The sequence below is a fragment of the Pteropus alecto genome, unplaced genomic scaffold (assembly GCF_000325575.1).
Source record: "Pteropus alecto unplaced genomic scaffold, ASM32557v1 scaffold3, whole genome shotgun sequence".
Lineage (NCBI taxonomy): Eukaryota > Metazoa > Chordata > Mammalia > Chiroptera > Pteropodidae > Pteropus > Pteropus alecto.
In genome coordinates, this window is record NW_006442484.1 from 20,620,882 (window position 1) to 20,627,102 (window position 6,221).

The following is a 6,221-nucleotide window of genomic DNA, read 5'->3' on the forward strand; positions in this document are numbered from 1 at the left end:
CTGCTCCTCCCCCTACTAAATATTTAACCACGCATTTGCCCCATTAAATCAGAATTGATGAAAACCTATATAAACGTGTCGTGCTTGAGAATTAAAAATCACATTGAAAAATAGTGATATTGTTGACTATACAAGGCAATTTCTTCAAATCGAGTAATGCTGTGATGTGTGTGGTTAACCGTATCTACGCAGGAAGTGGTTTTATTTAAAAGTTTTGTACTCACTCCACCTCCTCCTTTTTTTTCTTCAGTACTGAAATTAAGCAGCATCCAACACAGGCCTACTCTTACGACATGTGACTTTACTGTTTTCCGTTTTTGTTGAAAGAGTCATTAACAGAAGTTGACGGCAGTTTCAATAACAAGTCATCACTGAGAAAAGGTAAGTGAGTTTTCACTTTATATTGAACATGAAGTTTATAGACTTGAAAACATTTGACAGAGTATCCTATGCTTTTGCTTGTACATATAAACATCTCTACGAAAATGTGATGTTTTCACCTGTGATTGAAACATCAGTTTATTTCCTTTGGTGTAGGAAATAATATTCTTTTCATATTTGCAGCCATCAAATTCTAATGTCCTTGACTGAGATATTATACTAAGATCATTTGTTAAGATTTTATACTAAAATAGTAAAGACATAATAAGATATAGTTTTAGTTTGAAAGTGTTTTTAAAAATGTCTTCTAGAAAAATTTGTGATTTTGTTTCTTTAACTCATCGCTTTATAAAAATATGTACTATTCAAGATCCAGAGAAAGAAAGAAAATAAGGCATTGTGTAACAATAAGAAATAACATCTGAATTGCAATATGGATATCCATTGTAAAGTGTTGTATTAAAGTTGGCATTAGAAATCTTTAAAAAGGTATAGTTTAATAAATATGTAGTTTATTAAATAGCTATCAAAAAGCAGAAAAGTTTAAAATGCAAAAGAAAGCTTTCTATCATGACAGTTGAATGTGTTTTTCCTAAATTTTATTTAAGGTATAGGGTGAAATGAGAGAAAGTTTTTATTTTATAAGCAAAACTCTGTATTTAAAAGAGAAGTCACAGCTGACTTCACCAAAGGTTACTTCTTGGAAAAGAGGCAAATTAGAGATATACTTTTGTTATTTATGTAATTATACAACCTTCTTTCTTTGAGATTTTCCAAAATAATAACCCTAGAAATGAAAAGATTCTGTTAATCATAAACTGACAAGAACTTTTCTTTCATAGTGATTTCTTGCTTTTATAGAGTGTCTTTGTGTGCTGTAACGTATGTACGGAAAATATAAAAGTATTGCTAATCTTGGAGACAAATACCTAAAATAAATCTGACTGCAGATTTTTGAAAGAATTTTAATAAAAGCTTCAGATATGATCCACTCTTCCCTAATATTATTTTTATTGTGTTGTTGAATGGGAGAAGTGATGGCCCCCACACCACCTATTTTTTTGTGTTATTAAAAAATGGCTACAGCGTTGATAAGTGGCAACAATTTTCTTTTCTTTTATTGTCTTTTATTGGACGACACATAAATATTTTTTGATGTGGTCATTTAGCAGGAAATTATTAGGCATACTAGTGCACTCCTTTTTAAGACCTCTTCAATTGCCAATACTGAAGCAAGATACTTGTTGACTTAAAATGATCATAAAAAACAGAGATTAGGACTTGGTGTTCAATACACTTTTTTTTATTGGTATAGTGTAAGAAGACACTGGTAATATGCATTTGTTTTGATATACTGATTAGCTTTTTAATTTGTTGCATTTTCTCACAATGGAAAACATTATTTAAATCAGTCTTCAATATTGTGGTTCTGAACCTCTGCCTCTATAGAAGATATATAATTCAGATAGTTTTGGCTGATATGTTGTTACTTTATTTCATTTTATTATAAAAGAACATTACATAAATAAACCTATGTAGTACTTACACATTAGAAAGAATAAATACCCATATAAGTATTTGGCACTAAAAAAAAGTCTAGAATAATTTTTTAAATCATTTAATATGTTTGAAAGCCAAATTATCTTTAGTATGATTGTTTCTTGCAGAAAATGTTAAATTAAAATAGACATTATATGGAGGATGTATAAAATTAAGAATTAATTAAACATACGTTAACACGGATTTATAAAGAGTAACAAGTAGAATTGATAGACATGTAAGCCAGGATATTCTAAAAATTATTTATAAAAGCAAGTAATGTATTATCTCTTGAATATACAGACCAAATCTTAAAAGAAGCAATTACAAATAAGCTACTTTAGGTTACTATACCTTTGTACATTTTATGTGAATAAATAAGAAACAAATTTTGATGAAATGAACACAATGCAGAGAATCTCATTTTGAAAGTCATTTCAAACTGATTTATTAAAAGAATATCATGCTTTTCAACTTAGGGCCAACATTCAGCAATATTCAGAAAAGAGAAATTTTTCATTAATAATCCTCCTCTTCTTTTTTAGTGTTCTGTTCTGTTCTGAAGTGACGTATTATGTCCCTAATTTAGAGTTCCCCAGCCTTGGTACCCATTTTGCTCCTTCCATCTCACTCCCATTGTTCTTAAAAATGTATCCTATTCTCAGCACGTAGAGCATCTGATAAAAATAATTCATGCTCACAGGAGAAGGCCACAGAGCTTTGTTTCTTTCAACGTCTTAGCCAGATCTCCCCTCCTCCTCTGAGTAGAATTTTAATAAGGTGTATTAGCAGACGGGATCCAAAGGAACAGCTAAATGTTGAAGACTTCAGTCTTGAGTGAGGAGATTGATGCTATGGCAAAGAGTTAGGAAGAAGTATTTGGGGGTGGAAAGAGCATTTTGTTATCCATTGTTTCTGCCTGTGGTATTTAAAGACAGAATTTCTGAGAGTGTCTTGAATGATGGGTCTATCAAAGAGATGTGTCCGTTTTTCTAAGATATTTCTGAGGAAACAGACATCTTTCTTGTAGTAGATGAAAATTAATTGCATTATATCTTCAGATAATCTTGGTATTCTCATACACTTAGAAAATATTTAACATTATCAATAGCTTTATATATGTATTTTAAAAAATCATTTACTGTCTTAAATTTAACATTTTGGGTACCAGAAGCATATTGTTTTGCATTGCAAATGCAAAACAATGTTATATAGCAATGTTATATAAATGTTATATAGCTAGACTTTAAAATGTACTTATAAGTATTCTAAACTTCAATTTTGAGTAGATAAATTCTTTTGTTTGCAAATAATAAAAAGTGAGTTAAAATTAGCCTAAGCAATAGAGATAAACAATGATTTGCATAACTAAAAAATCTAATGAAAGCAAAGGAGTCATGGGTGAATCCAGGAGCTCACACATAGTTATCAGGATTAGGTCTTATTTTCTTTGTACTTTAAGTCTTTTTTCACTGTTCTATAAGCGGTTTCTGGCAGAGGTTCACGCTGAGTTGACAAGAAAGCTTTTGGTTTACATCTGACCCTTTCAACAAACTGTTAGAAAAGAATGCCTTTCCACTGTCATCACCAATTGATTGAAATCTGATTGGACTGAACAGGGTCATGTGACCATAGCTGAGTTGATCATTGACCCTGAAGCACAGACACCCTGAGTGACCAGGCCTAGGTCACAGGCCCACTCTCTCACTGAGGAGCTGCCTGCACCTGCAACACATGAATTCTTAGCTGAAAAGAGCGGTCTCCACATACAAGATGGTAAAATGCTTTCCTCAGAAGAAAGATGACTAGGTTTCTTACAGGGAAAAGCCACAGAACTCTACTACAGCCACATATAGTCACATTTAAAAGCATTACTTACTTAAATCGTCCAAATCTATAATCAGTTTAGGGTAAATTTGAATGAAACAAGGGCTTCAATTAAACTGAATTAAAAAATATTTTTCACCAGCTACTCCATGTCTGAACCTCCCCAATAGTTGTATTCTAAAAGCTTACAATCTAGTATGATTATTATGTTCATAATTAAGGCACAAATAAAATAAAAACATACAAGGAATCTATTAGAGTCCAGAAATTCACTTAACATTTTTGTATTCCTGTTATATGCCAGGAAATAAACTAGAGAATTTTGCTGGTGTTGTATCACTTAATCATATCCTATCAGAAAAATCAGCACCATTTTAGAGAAAATATTTGTTTTTAGTTTGAAAATAAGCGATACAGCAAGATGGTTCAAAATAAAAATAAACCTCAACATAAAATTTTTAGAGAAAATCTTCCTCACATTCCCATTTTTGTATACCTCACTCACCCCCACCTTAACTAAATAGACAAACACTTTTTATAGTTACTTTTTAAACCCTTTACACTTTCTATACACACATGTATGTGTATGTACATATCCTCCTTAATTATAGTAAAGGTAACATACTATACATACCTACTTTGCTTTTTTTTTTTCCGTTTAGTAATATCTTGGAGATATTTCCATAACAAAAATAAAAAACTGTTTCATTCTCTTATCTTTTACAGCTGTACGGTATTCCACTATGTGGATATATCATGCTTAATTTTATCAGTCTCTTATTAAAAGTATCATGGTTGTTTTTAATTTTGTGCTGTTTTTTAATGTAATTATGTACATTTAAAAATATATCTGTGGAATGAATTCTCATAAATACTATTTATTTAAAAGCTAAGAAATAAAATAATTTTAGTAGTTATTGCCAAACTATTTTACATGTAAGTTGTAACTTTTTGAACTTTCACCAATACTTAATAAGAATGTGCCATATCTTTTCCAACAGATTATGTTACCAAAGTTTTCAGATTTTGCTGCTCTGTAGAAAATTATATCTCAATATAGTTTTATTTGAAATTTCTGTTATTATGATTGAGATTGAGCTTGTTTTTAAAAGATTAAAGGCCTATTTGTCTTTCTTGATAAGACAATGTATCCTTTCTCTGTGTAATAAAGAATCAAAAGCATTAGCCAACCTCAAGCCTTAGAATGAGATGTGAAGGAAGTAAGGAATTGTGGCTACTTATGCGAAATACACTTTTTATAAAGCTTGAAAAAGGCAGTAGCTAAAAAGAGATGGATGTTGAAAGGAAGGAGAGGAGAAAAGGATAAAAATAAAGAAAACAAAGAAAAATATTCGGAAACACAACCAGATCTCAAAGGATATTCAGACAGATGGGTGTAATCACTAGCTTAAGCAGATGAATTAACCTGAAACAGAAGGAAGAGCACTTTAATGAGTGTATATGTTGATGAATTGGATATAGATAAGATGAAGTGAGGAGAGGAAGTTGAGGGAATACATGCTTCATGGTTTCTATCTTCTCCGACATGGTAGGAAAGCTTATCTGATGAGAGGGAGTATTTACAAGATGCCAAGTAATAGGCAGAATATCTTATTTAAAAAAATGGCCTCATCAGTAACACACAATACAATTGTGGATTTTTAAATTGATTTCTCTCTTTTGAATGACATCCACCCAATTCAATTCAGTTCCATAAATAATTTTGAGTTCCAAATAAGTACACTGTATTATGCTGGAAATTATTAGGGGTGCAAAGAATTAATGTGCTATACAGACAGTGAAACTTTTTCGTTTCACAAACACAAGAATATAAATATAAATTATATATATAAATGCGATGCCATAGAAATAGTACACAACATGCTGCCAGAGTCCCAATGGTTTTGTTTTGCCAAATCTGATGGTCATTTATGTGTCTTTATATTATCCATTGTCTGTGCTACATTTGATGCAATTGAACACTCCTTCCCTCTTGAACCTGTCTCCTTATTTGACTTCTGGTTTATTTCACTCTTCCAGTTTTTCTCCAAACTAACTGGATGCTCCTTCTCTGTCTCCTTTGCTACTTCTTTCCCATCATCCAACCCTCTAAATGTTGGAATGTCTTGCACTCAATTTTCAGATTTCTACCTTTCTAGTCTCAGCTTTTGTTTCCTAAACTTTTTTCTAGGTGATCTTATTTAGTGCTATAAGTTTAAATATTATCTATATTCTGATTAGATCTCAAGACCAAACCTTTTTTCTTAGCACTAAAACTATAAATGCAATTGCTTATTTATCATCTTCATTGGAATGTCTCACAGAGACATAAAAAAGACTGTATTCAAAACTAAGCTTTTAATTACTCCCCACCTGCCCCCAAACCAACCTGCTTCTTCGCTATTTTCATTCATCTCAGTTAATGGCACCACCATTCATCTATCTTTTCAGGTCAATAAACTAAGAATTACCTT

The 6,221-nt window shown here is 31.3% G+C and overlaps 1 protein-coding gene across 1 annotated transcript in view; it reads left to right on the forward strand.

Moving 5' to 3' along the window:
• The first annotated feature begins 271 nt into the window (after positions 1-271).
• ARHGAP15 (Rho GTPase activating protein 15) overlaps positions 272-6,221 on the forward strand; it is a 303,245-nt gene continuing 297,295 nt past the window's right edge. Inside the window, exon 1 of the mRNA XM_025039513.1 lies at positions 272-381. The gene's annotated coding sequence lies outside the window, so the exon portion shown is untranslated. The remainder of the gene's footprint in view (positions 382-6,221) is intronic.